This window comes from Pimephales promelas, chromosome 19 (genome assembly GCF_988280905.1).
Source record: "Pimephales promelas chromosome 19, fPimPro1.hap1.1, whole genome shotgun sequence".
NCBI lineage: Eukaryota > Metazoa > Chordata > Actinopteri > Cypriniformes > Leuciscidae > Pimephales > Pimephales promelas.
This window is the reverse complement of record NC_142787.1, coordinates 26,925,106-26,939,335: the sequence shown is the minus strand read 5'-3', so window position 1 is coordinate 26,939,335 and position 14,230 is coordinate 26,925,106.

The following is a 14,230-nucleotide window of genomic DNA, read 5'->3' as shown; positions in this document are numbered from 1 at the left end:
GATGCTTCCAACATAAATGTCCCAGGCCTGATCCTCTCTCATCCTTCACTGTTGTCACTCCTCCTTCTATCATTCCGGTGTTCTGTCGATTTTTGCTGCCTTGTCGAAAAATGCTACCGTAGCGCGAATTGATCACAGAATGCCGATTAAAGTCGTATGAAATACAATTCTAAGTTATGAGTAGCTACTGTATACTGTAGACTACTGTTTTTATTTTTAAAAGTATGAAAAGTACAATATAAACTACAATATAAAAGTAGACAAAAACTGTTATATAACTGACATAAATACAGCCTAGACAAGAAGGCCTATCATAAAAATGTCATAATTTAGCAATAGATAACATCATACTGCAAATTGTAAAACATACATTTTCAATATAACAGGCCAAGGAGAGATGATTGAAGCGCGTTTCGTCCATTTTTATTTTTATTTTTTAAATATTAATTTATCGGCCACTATAACTGCCGATACCGATATTATGGAAAATGCCTAATATCGGCCGATAATATCGGCCGGCCGATATATCGGTCTGGCTCTAAAATGTAATTTTGTTTGACTCCATTTGTTTCTATGTTGTGCATAATCCAAAAGCATTTTGACTAAATATAAGATTTTAAAAAATCTATTTCAGTGTTTTTTTATTAAAAAATCATGTAGATAAAACATGTTTTTGCATTTAAAACAACTAGACGGAGCGCACTTTATTGGAAAAGTGTTCTTGAGACATGTTTTTGACTATTTTAAAACTGCAGAATCAGTGACTGGATCAGAATAACATATTACTATAATATACATACTTACTACACGAGCCATGTAAAAATGGTAAGAGTAGTATGCTATGCTTTTACGAATTCAGCCAGAGCTTTCTATTCACACCAACACCGACACACCAGCACATATTATACATCATGAAAATAGCCTGTCCAGAATCGTCAACAAGCTGAATATAGCGTGGTATATGGTTCTCAATGAATGGAACGCTTAATATCATGTTGGCTTTAATAATATTTTCCCAATTACTAGGCAAGAAAAGGCCCAGTGTCCTCAATGATTCCTGTTCTTTCTGACAACAAAGCACTTGAATGTGACAAGCGTGAGATCACAACTTTATAAGTAGGACATTTACGATGGCATATGAAGGCAACATTATTACACGCTTGATTGGTGATATTTAAAATGTGTGTTATAAGTACATTACAAATTAATTCTGAGTGTTTTGAAAACACAAGCAATATACCATGAAAATATTGTTTTTTAAGTTATAGTATATGCAAAGCCAAATCAAGTGAATGTCAAAATGTAAATAAGAATGCTAATTAAATATAAATGGAAAAGAAGCATGAAAAAACTCAGGTTGTTAGTCCGCCATTGTGTCCATAACCAGATACCTGCGGCACTGTGACATTTTCTCTTGTAGCTATAAACTCAACGATTTACGACGACTCTCATTTGCATACATGTAAACAGACATTCCAACACACCATTACACATACACACCACTTTGACATATCTCATTACCCCAACATGAACAAGCATACATGTGCGCCATATATCATGCAACACACTCACGCTCAGGTAGCCAACAGCAGACGGGCCGCAGCTGTAACTGCCGCAGCTGAATGTCATGCTGAAGATCACAGGCTAAATTAGCATAAGAGAAGAGCCGCTGGGCCATGACGGCAGTCGCACCCCGCGCTGACCTCTGTGATTGACAGCCGAGGGTGCAATGAGAGGTGAGATAGATAGTTCCACTGGGGCTTGAATGTGTATTTACTGTCATTCACCATCATTCTTTCGGGCATGTCGGAAGACGCCGCTGCAATGTCTGTTGTGGCAGAGTCATTGCCATGCAAAATAACATAAGATGCAATGTCATTTACAGGTGTGACCGTAAAAGACAACTTCTCCTGGCGCGTGACGGCGTTTCGGCGTGGTAACTTTGAGGTTGACCTCTAAGTGCTTCTGCCTCAGAAGACGTTTCAGATGGAGCGATCGCTCTCGGAAGCATAATTAATAGCAGTAATTATAAAGGCGCGATAAGACTCACAAAAGCAGCCTTGCCTATTCTGTGATACGCCGCTAACTGTACATGAGTGATATGAGCTGAAGTCTTCGAGCGCAGCGTGGATTTCGGATGCCACAGCCCTCTTTTGTGACAATGGCTGACACGTATCTTTTAAGACAATATCTTGTGTTGTCAAAGCTATCATCACTTCTTCAATGGCGTCAACTCTGCATAACTTTGCAGTGCTCGTGGTTTAGAGTGTTAGAGTGAGAAAAATTCACTGTCGTTGTTGGTCTTGAGTGCACAATTTCCAGTCTCCTGCCACAGGTTTAATAGTTTAGTCTAAAGAGGGTGTCTAAACAGCTGGGAAATGGCAGGTTGGATGGCGGCAGAGAGTATGACTCCGTACCCAAGAGAGAGAAGAAGAAAGAGAGGCAGCAATGCGTGGGCGTTGACAAAGGTGAATAATGAAGTCAGTCACTTCACAGTATGACTGTAATGGGGGTTAGAAAGAGATTGTGCTATTTCTCTGTGCACAAGAGACGGTGAATGAGCGCATATGAATGTTTGCATGCGTTTTTGTGTGTCAAACAAAGGACGAAGATGGATAGACTGACTGGGAAGACAAAGACAGGCAGTAAAACTGAAATAGGGAGAAACTGAGTATTTTATGATCCTAAATGAGTGTTTGGGTGAGTCTTAGGATGAAAGAAAAGGAAAATAGATTGACTGGAGGAGAAAGACAGCCGTTTAAACTGAGATGAATCTTGCGTTTAGTAGACTAGGGAGCATATGTGCGTTTGTTTTTGTTGGTGTTCCTCTTTGTTGTTCTGGTCTAGCAAGGTTAATGTGGGCTGACTGGTTGTCTGAATGTGCTCAACCTAACAGGCTACAACACAAAGGTCTACCAATGACCTTGTGGTACTGCTGAAATGTGATACGACAACAGCAGAGAGAACGCTTGATGCTCTCCTGCTTAATGAATTAATGTATATGTAAATAAGACTAGGTTAGGATGAATCATCCTAGAAGAAAGAGCAAGAAATATATGGAAGGATGTGATCATACTTGGTTTCTGACATATGTTTATAAAGCGACACAAGTACAGATCGGATTTTTAATGTTATGGTTTCTCTTTCTGGTAAACTGACATCAAGGCAAAGCAAATAGTTTGAATAGAATCTGGCCGAGGAAGTTAGCTAACATTTGGCATATTGGACAGATCTTATACCTGTACTTAATGGAAGGTTTTTGATGTGTCCAAAGCACTAGACATTCACCGTTTTTTGTTTTTTATGTAAAGGCTGGCACGTCCATTAATATCTTGAATGTTCAAGGCTTCTGGTGTCAGTCGTTTCCAGTTATTTTTAGCAAAATAGATTGCTGTAGAAAGCTATACAAAGTCTATTATGCTGCTTAACAGGTATGTGTTATCATATTTTTTTTAATGTGTTATGGTTATTTGAAATCATAACTTTATTTTATACCGTAAATGATTTTACCGGTTTCTGCACTTTGTCACTCTTATATCGTGGTGTATCGAATACTGTTTCCGGCTCCAAGCCTCCACTCAAGTGAGAATAATCTCAGCTGTGTTTTACACTCTCAGAAAAAAGGTACAAAAGCTGTCACTGGGGCTGTACCTTTAGGTGCTAATATGTACATTTTAGGTGTTAATATGTACATTTTTGGTGCTAATAAGTACATTTTAGGTGTTAATTGTCCATTTTAGGTGCTAATAAGTACATTTTAGGCATTAATATGTACATTTCAGGAGCTAATATGTACATTTCAAGAGCTAATATGTCCATTTTAGGTCCTAATATGTACATTTTAGGTGCTAATATGTCCATTTTAGGTCCTAATATCAGAGCCCGTCTAACGGAGAGCCTTGGCACTTCCTATTAGCCCCGTTCTTATGGTTGCAGTTCCATTAGAATTCCACTGGAGGTGATCGCGGGCGAGTATAGAATGAATGGGAGTCTATGGGGCTAAACGGCTAAATATGTCTCTTTCACCTGCTTGTCGTATTTTATTTTATTGTATTTTAAAATATTTAAAAATATTTTATCGGATGTGCCTTTCGTTTACACGGCGACAGTGTTTTTGGAACTTAACGCAAAAAAATGAAACCACCCTACAGAGTGGAAATCTTAAAAACGTTCCACCGCCGCGTTCCCGTGTAAACGGTAAAAACGCAAAAGTCTGCTTGTCAGTGAAGGTTGTACGCAGGCGCGCGGACTTGGTGTTGTTGTGTGGCAGTGCTCCACATTGCCACCTAGCCACCTGGAGTGCATACTACATTGAATTTCACACACTTTTGCATCACCATATGCACGCGAATTTCCCCCCCAAAACGCTTGTCTAAACGCAGAATAAAAAGTGATAACGCAACGCCACTTTTGCGTTTTCTCTTCAGAATCGTTTCTGTGTAAACATAGCCTCGGTGTGGACGGAAGGCCAAACCGGAGAAAAAACTATAAATTTCAAACGAAAACGTATTAGTGTGGACATGGCCATAGAGCTCGTAATTATAACTCGTAAGCTGGTAATTTTCCGAGAGCTCTTACTTGTACCACATGACAGCGCTGTACCACCTAACCACTGCAGGTTCATTTAGGTGTAGGTGTAGAATGTGTAGCATATTTCCCTGTCCAATTCAACTGAGATTTTGATATTTAAATTAAAGAAATAGCGACGCGTGTCATCAGACTTAACAAATGGATAGCAGCTCATGAATCAGAAGTCTTGCAAATTCATTGGAAATAGCTTACTTCTGCATTGAAAAATAAGGTTGATATTAATAAACATTACAAATATTGAAGCAGATCACACATAGTTTTCACTGCAGTGCACACTACTCACATTATTTACAATACAAAATGGTGTCGAATAGTGCATAATTATGCAAACTGAAACACCCTTTCTAGTTAAATGGCACAACATTTGAACTCTAACGCATTCGCCACCATATATATGGGGATTTTATAGCAGCACAAGAACACACATTAAGCGCTATCACTATTTCATCAGTTTAGTTGACTAATGTCACACTACAAAACCACATAGACAAGCGCAAATCACATAATGCTACAATATAAATGCAACTTTAAAACTGTCAAAGCAGGAACATTTTAGACTATATAGCCCAACAACAGTAACACACATACACAACATGTGATATTACAGTGAAATGTAAACCTCTAATCAATTATCAATGCTCACAAATCTGTTTCAGTATTGTCCAAACGAATAATCAGATGAAACTCGCTTTGATTTTACCCCTGCCACAAAGCATACTGGGAAACAACAGTATTTTAAACTGGACTTTGCACTAGCAGTGCATTGAGAATTTTTTTTTTTCTGGCCTGAGAGCTCGCACAAGTAGAAGTAAAAACATCAAAATATCAGCAGGCAGGAAACTGGGTTGAAATGGCTATCATTTATCTTTTAATTTGGGGCATTAGTGTATGCTGTAGACCATCTGAATTAAAGGCAGGGAAGTAGCCTGAAAATCAAGTATAGATGTAATTTATCTTCTCATTTGGGGCATTAGTGTATGCTGTGGAGCATTTGATTTAAAGGCTGATAAATCCACTATTGATTTTCAATTGTTTGAATTAAATTTCATGTAGGCTGAGCTGATTTTCCTTCGCATTCTGGAGGAGGTGGCAAGTACAATCAGCCATTCTTTTGTGCCATTTCGCTCTCAAAGCTTTCGAAGCAGGTGGTTAATTTTAGTCAGTGTGGTCATATTTTTAAAACGTATCACCCACTGAGCTTGATGTCATGTGTTTTAGGGTCATTATCCAATCCAGTGTACGGAAATTAAGTGGAAAGGCGCAGAGCGCGACCTTTGGCTCGGTTGGGGGGTCGTGTGTTGTGAATTTGGCTCTTCTTATTTTGCCTGCGCATGAGTCACCCGAGATTATATGCCTTGGCATTCAAAAGTGTTTAATACCTATTCATTACAATCAGTGTGTTTTCTCTCAGCACTTGGCCTACTGATTGCTTTTGCATATTGATTTGTCGTTTGTTCAGTCACTTGTTTTAAACATCCATTGCCTTATGCCACTATTAAGTGGTGCATCTGGGACTGACCGAGTCGAATGTAGTGTAGCAAGAACTGCCGATGTTTGTTGAATTGGTCTGATCTGGGATCGGCATTGTGGAGTGGCTTGGAGATGAATGCACCATGCGTCTCTAACCCTGGAACAGTGGTGAGTCATATCTGTGGAGTGCTGCTTGAGTGGTCTTGGGATGCCAGGACTGCTCAGGCCACAGTGGTTATTGAAAGTGACAGAGTATATGGATTCCAAAATGGGTCAGACCGCTCGCCATCGCCTCCCCTCTGAATAATGGATGAGTCCAACTTAGGCTCTACCATGTCCGTGTCATGGAGGGAAAACGTCAAAGCTCACTTCCTGTTTATGCTTTCACATACAAAATATCATACGAGTTATGTCCACTGTCAGATTGGAAACAGTAAAAACAGAACAGCTCTTATAGTGTTTCTGTAACAGTGGTGGATTATAATAAAGCCTAGAAGACAAAAAGATTTGCTTTCCCCGGTTTTAGGCTCTGTTCCAAATGCCTCCTTAAGCCCTTGCGGCCTTCCTTGAAAGTCCACACTTTGGTGACATAATGCCGCATGTAATCCAATGTGGGGTGCTGCTGCAAAGAGGCTGCTCATGAGCACCTTTCTGAAGCCTAAAATGTCAAATAGGAAATATTGTGCTCTCGTGGACTTTAAAGAAACACGTTTTGTGGCAAAATCCAGTCATTTTAATCGAAATCTGTGTTTTGAGGGTTTGAGCTGTGCTTTTTACATCGCTACACTATTGACAATGCACAATGACAATATCCCTTTTTTGCCCGTAAAATCTGTGACAACACCTTTAGTTATTTATTTTGCATATGAAGTGACAGAGTAATAGCATATTATTGCTAAATAGAATAACACAAAATGTCAGCGGTCAAATATCACAAACAAAGCTTGAATATTGGTGTTATTGTCACGTGTATTCCCTGTGTTTTCCCCGTTTTTTGTGTATTTGGTTCAGTCTTGTTTCCATTTTCCCGCTCCTCATTAGTGTTTAGTTAATTCACCTGTTTACCTGTCATTTTCAGTTCATTTGCACCAGCTGTGTCTTGTTTCCCTGATCTGTTCGCGGTGTTTTTCAGTCTGTCATTATCGCTATAAGCCTGGGCTGCGTTCAGCCCCGATAAAACGTTGCACAACAGAACACAGAACTTTAAACAGAAACGGTGATGCGTTGAACACACTGTTCTGATGACACAAGAGTTGCAGCTATGGCAGCTGAGAAGGCCTGTTCATTGTTAAGAATTTACACGAACGAATTTAAAATGAACGAATCTTTTCCTGAGTCAATTTGTTCATTTCTTTCGAAGAATGAACCAAATGACATGAAACAAGACTCGTTCATTTTGATAAACGACTTCAAACAGGAGAATCACAAATACGCATCACAGAACAGGGCAAGGCGACCATTTGAGCTTATAAAACTTAAACTGTTATTTTTTTTCTCACTTGAAATGACCCTTATTCATCGTCTGGAATCATTTAAAGCCCTTTGAATAGTTTGCAGTTTGCACTGAAACTCTCATTTGGACCTTGGACCAAAAACCTTGCGACATAGAGAATGACAAAAAAAGAATGACATATCTTGGATGACATGGGGGTGAGTAAATTATCAGCAAAAGTTTTTTTTTTTTTTTTTTAAAAGTGAACTACTCCTTCAATTCTGCTTTGACTTCTGCTTTGACTATTTTCATTGGCGGACCTGAAAAAGTAATGTCTAAAAATGTAAGATACGCAATGTATTCTTATTTATTTACCTGTTGAAACTCTCGTCCTGTTATTTCAGAATTCGGATCAACTGCTCACTTGCTTGTGTAATTGTAGCAGAAAGCAGTATAATATAAAGAGGTTGATGAGAAAATATTCAGATGCCTCTTTCCCAGAGGAAAAAAGAGCTTTACATTATTATTTAGAAAGGTGGAAAAGACTGTTTTAGCACTTTTATGGCAATGTCTGAACAACCTAGTTTACCACAGTGCGGTGCATAACATATGACGTTTGACTTAAAAGTAAGGAAGGGAAATGTCTTTGTTGCAATAACAAAACTGAAGCCTTGAACTAAGAGGCTGTCTGGAATGTAACAAAAAGCACAATGCCAGAACACAGGTTGTGGAGAGCCTATTGTAAAAGGGTGGCAGAATTTAGCAAGAATAGAAAATTGTCTGAAGGTAGCTAAACAAAAGCGACAGGACAAGTTGAACACTGTGTTTCACTGATGATAAATTCATCCGTACCGTCGGATTTGGGGGAATTATTATCATAATAGACTAACTAACTTTCGCCTCCAAAACACCACAGATCGAGGGCAGGGAGGCCTACAAAAAGGCGAACTACAAAAAAGCTCTGTATCCAGGGAATACTGTGTGTGTGTATGTGTGTGTGGCCATCTGCGCATTATCCCTTATCAGGAGCACTGCAGAGTCAAGGCTGTATTTCTGTGAACGGTTCCCTGGAGATTGTGCCAAGGAAGAGTGACAGGGAGTACGGGTCTTTCTTGAACAGGTGAAGGAAGATCAAATCCATTCTGTTTAAATGTTTTGTCTCCTATTTATTGATTCTTCTCTCTTTAACTCTCTCAGTCTAATTTCTGTGGCTCCTCAAGGACAGGTCCTTGGGTGAAGTCAAGTCATCCTGTATGCCGGACATGGACTATTGACCAGATCTACTGTGTCGTATAGGATTTCTATTCATTCAAAAGTTAACACCTGTTACATTCACCAGGGTTGCGCACCGTTTATAAATGATTTGAGAATGCCTTTTAAATTCCAATTCAGTTTCTGAATTTGAATTGAGTTTGGATTGGGTTTTCAAACAAGATGCAGAAATGTAATTTTAGAAAGGAAAAATAAATAAATGAAAATTCATAGAAATTTGGGATGCACTATACCACTTTTCCCAGAACGAGTCCGGTAGGCTACTTTCCTTTTTATTACTTGCCGATACCTGTATTTTCGCAGCATTTGTAATTTAAATGCATTTGAAATCTTTATTCTTATTTAATTCAATTGTGTACTTATATTATCCTAAATGCTTCCAAGATATTCAGAATTTTAAATAGTGCCCGTCCCTAGTCACTTGTCGCCTGTCCATTGACGTAACATCTGCGTTATCCCTGGTTTCCGCTTGCCTTGTACTGCCATAGTAACCATGGCAACATGGACAACTGCGTAAAGTCTAGCGGCACGCTGTTGTTGTTGTTGTCGTTCAAACATTATGGGCCATGACAAAAGGAGAAATAAAACGAGGACGGCGTGATGTTTTCGAGATGCAAAGTTCGCGGCAAACTTTGACTCGAATCTTTTTTTCATGTAATTTGGTTCATTCAATGAACGAGTTGACTCATGAAAAGATTCGTTCATTTTGATGAACGAGTTCGAATAGGAGAGTCACGAACGCGCATCACAGAACAGAGCAAGGCGACCATTTGATTGAGCTTATAAAACTTAAACTTTTTTTTTTTTTTTTTTAAATAAGCGATCATTTCACTTGATAAGACCCTTATTCATCGTCTGAAATAGCCTAGTTTAAAGTCCGTTTGCACTGAAACTGTATTTTGTACATTGAACCATTTCGTTCCCATTGAAGTCAATTATATGGAGAAAAATCCTGGAATATTTTCATCAAAACCTTAATTTCTTTTCGACTGAAGAAAGAATGACATGGACATCTTGGATGACATGGGGGTGAGTAAATTATCATCAAAAGTTTTTTTTAAAGTGAACTCATTTAGCAGTTTCCCGTGGTGTGTGGCCAATTCAATTAAAATGTACACTCATTCTCATGATTTTACACAGAGCTAATTCTTCTAAATTTTACACAAACCTGACATGCATAAATAATCATGCGATTATTGCGTTGTAAAACACAGGACCACCTGAAAAAAAATCTGATCTTGTTACTGTACTCACATAGTGAAAAATGTGCTACTGCGTTCTTGGCTAATTGACATCAAGTTAAGATGACAGATGGGCTGTGATTTATTTATAAGTATTTACTGCACTAAACCAAGAAGCGAGATTTGCGGCGTAATTGCTCGGGCACTAATAAACTGATATGAACTGCTAAATAATGAGTCGGAAGGCCTCAAGCTCCTCTGCCGCACTATCGCCGTGGTGCATTTAGATAAGACCACACCGAGCTGATGACCCAAATCTAAACCCAGCACAAGAGGCTGTTCACTGTCATCCTACCCCACTTGGAGGACAGAAGTGGTTAAATGCAGCCTCTTATGTGTTTTAATCTCCCAATTGTGTCGAGTTAATTCACAGCCAGCCCTGGAGAAACGCTACTGACTGCACAAAGACAATTGGCAATCTGTGTTGTGGTTTTGCGTGCATCTGAGAGATGCGTTTGACTCAGAATGACAAGTGTGTGTGTGTGAGAGAGAAAGTGAACGCTTGTGTTAAAAATAAAAAGGGCACAATAGGGACAAAGAGACAGAAAGCTTGTTGCGGTGTCACTTGCGTGAGAGCCCCCCCCCCCCCCCCCCCCCCTAAAGCAATTGCCATCTCAGGCCAGTCAATCTTTCACCCGCTCTCTCACTATTTCATACTTCACTCACACGGTAATGACATGATTACATTCCAAGGTCCCCATCATCATGCCGTCCTTCTGTTAGTGTGGCTATTCCTGATACCACACATTATGGAGAGAAGGATAGGGGGAGAGAATGAGGCAAATAGTCTATGTCCCATGTCCTTGTCAGTCTGCATTAATATGTCTCCCATGCAGCTGTGCTCTCTGGGCTCGAAGAGGCTTCAAGGTCTCCATGTCCACACGGTCCAGGTTTTAAACCCCAGCGATCGTTTAACACGAGTTACAGTGACAATGTGGCTGCTCTGACGCTGTCCACAACAGACTATCATTACCTTTTGCCGGCTTCAGAAAACTCACACACGCGCGCACTCTCCCGCTTAACCATATCCACAAAATCCCTAAACCATTTGCATGTTTTCCTGTGATGGAGTCTCTTATGCCTAATGGCACTCCAAGTTCAAAGTAGTGCGCAAGAAGAGAAAGAACGCGAGAAACGGCATTATGCAGGAGTAATGGAATCTTCTACAATAATAATAATTGCAAATCATCCAGTTATGCCACAGCTCAATACAGATGAGGCGAGTTGGTCGGGGAACTAGCTTCGCTTTTCCTGAGTGTGTAAGGCTTTGTGTGCACAGCGGCCAATGCCAAGGCACAGTTTGGAGGCTGGGTTTCTGTCTGCTGTTGTAAGATAGAGCCCCACACACACACACACACGCACACACGCACACACACACACACACACACACACACACACACTCATCTCAAGGCACTTGTAGGAATGCTCAAAAGCTCATTGTTTAGAAATGAGACGGGAATGTCAAATGAAAAGCAATCCTTTTGTTTTATAGCATTAAAATGACTTCAGTAGAAAATAATAACACATTGCGTTTTCCTTGAAGTCGGGTAAGTGTACACATTATAATCATTATTTACTTATTTATTTTTTTATTATTTTTAGTTTTTTTTAATTAATTCATAAATCAGAATATTTAGGTAGGTTTCTTCAAGTATCTTGGAAACTGCGAACTGAAATAATTCTTCTCTATTTCTTCTGTCTATTTTTTTCTGTTTCTTCATGTAATCCCAGACAGACTCGATGCTGGTGAGATCAGATCATACCAGCTGTTGTCAGACTCCTTGTACAAAAATCTCACTGGATTATAAAAAATTTGGGCAAAAGGAATGTTTGGAAATGTAAACTGATATTTCCTACTGACACACTATTGCAAAATCTATAAATAACTAGCTTAAAACCTTTTTGTGTGAAAATACTAAAGTACCTAAGACTTGCACAGTAGTGTGTTTGTGTGTATTATTTTACAACATGGATGAAATCAACTACCCACCTACCAATATATACTTGGACTATATACTTGGAAACCTTCTCAGAAGTTATAGTCCATATTTTTAATGTTGAGATTTGTGGCGAGTTCACCTGATCTGTGGATATTTCTAACATTATAATGTCCATTACACATTATAATGTTGATTATAAAGTTGAATCAACCACTTGAATATATCCAGGGTATGTGGTGGGAGCCATTGTTGAGCTATCAGTTTTGTTGCAGATGTTAAACCAGCCAGCCAGACAATTTTTTAGAGAAATCAAACTGAGACTCATCATTCAGTAATAATATAGAGGGGATCACTGGTATCAAATATTCAGCCCATTCTCACTCCCAAGGCGTAACCTAACTGACGCCTTGGGAAGCATTTGGACATGCTTCAATATCTGACGCTTTAGGCGCCCTTTAGCGTCAGTTAGATGACGCCCTAGGATCGCGTGTACCCTACCCCCACCCCACACCTAAACCTAACCGCGTCCTCTAACAGACGCTTTCCTTTAGCGTCAGTTAGATGACGCCGTAGGATCGCGTCATGTAAGTGACGCTAAAGGGCGCCTAAAACGTCAAATATTGAAGCATGGTCAAAGGTGACGCCTTGGGGTGAGAATGCGTTGGAATATTCAATGATGTTCGATAAGATTGGACGTACCTCAATCCATTTTTTTTTTAACCTTTTCACATTCTCACATCATTTGGAAAAAAGGATTCAAGTTGTTGGTCAGGACATTTATCACAAAAGGGACTGAAGGAGGAGTCAATACGATGTCTTTTGAAGTTATAATGAATCTGTAATGAAGTGATCAGGATTCCTAGATGAAGTAAAAATGTTCTGCCATACTCTTCTCCCAGTTTGTGACATCCTCCTCTTATTCACAGTCTCTTTCCCAAGCGTGCTGTATAGCTAGGCGATTTGCCGTAGCCTCTAAGACCTTCCCATACATCCCATCCATGAACTGAAGTGACTAGAAGAGGACAACACAAACCAAGCAATGATTGTGTGTGGGAAGAGTTTCACCCCAGGGCACCTCCATAGTCCTCCATGGCCGACCTTAGGCGCAAATACGTTCATTCCATACCACTCACACAGTTCTTGAAAGCTTAACATGTGTTTAGGACCAGTAATATCTTTCAATGTATAAATGCCCTTCTGCATCCAGCCTCTTGAGAAAAATGGTGCACCTCCTCCGGAATGGATATATTATTATTATACCAAATGGGTGCATGGGTGTGCCAAATATGCGAATAATGAATACATTTTTCCATAAGTTTAAAATTGACTACTGTGATTGGACCAAAAGCTTGCATACATTGCTTGTTGTTTAGCCCAGTATAGTATCTTGCAACCTGTGTTTGTCTGCTAAGCTCTCCTCTATCTCTCTCCAAGGAACCCTAGACAGTGGGTCGAGCCAATCCTTAATTAATTTTATTTGAGAGGCCCCCTATGATACAGTTCGAAATTCGGAAGCACTAATCCTCCATTATGTTTTGCACACTATAGTGTTTCAAATTTCAATACGGGTTGCTTGCCATTCCAGATGAATTTATGAATTTGAGAATTGAGGTTGTGCCAAAAAATAATTGGTGCAGGTAACGGAATCATGGAATTGAGAAAATTGATTCGCTATTCGCTATATTGACTCGCTATTCCAGCATGTAATGATAGTGGCAACAAGGTCCATTTTTGGAGATCTTGTTCAGCTCTAGTTAGAATTTGTAGATACCATGGAGAGAAGAATGAACAACAATGCCGCCTAAGTAACTTATTGAAGTTTGTATGGAAATATTGACTTTCTTAGCCATACAATTAAGTAGGAGCAAAGAGGATCTATCCCAATTGATACTGAACTTTTCAAATTCTTTCAGTGTCTGGTGAAATGAAACTTGAAGATCCGAAATGAACAGTAAAATATCATCTGCATGTGTGATATACAGCACGTTGTTTGTAAGAGTTAACTAAAATTGAACAGATATTTTCCTGTCTTACCAGTTGGGCTTGGGGCTCTAGCAACATTGCAAATAGCACTGGGGATAAAGGGCACTCTTGTCTAGGGTTGGGTATCGAGAATCGAGTATCGATTGGAACCGAGACTAACTTTTCGTTTTTCCCAGAATCGTTCAAAAGTTAAAATTTCGATTCCTAGTTTCGATATTCACAGTCCACCGAGCGGAAGAAGAAACCGCTGAACAACACCGAAGAAGCATCTACCGGAAGTGTTGGCATAACCACGCGAGTCG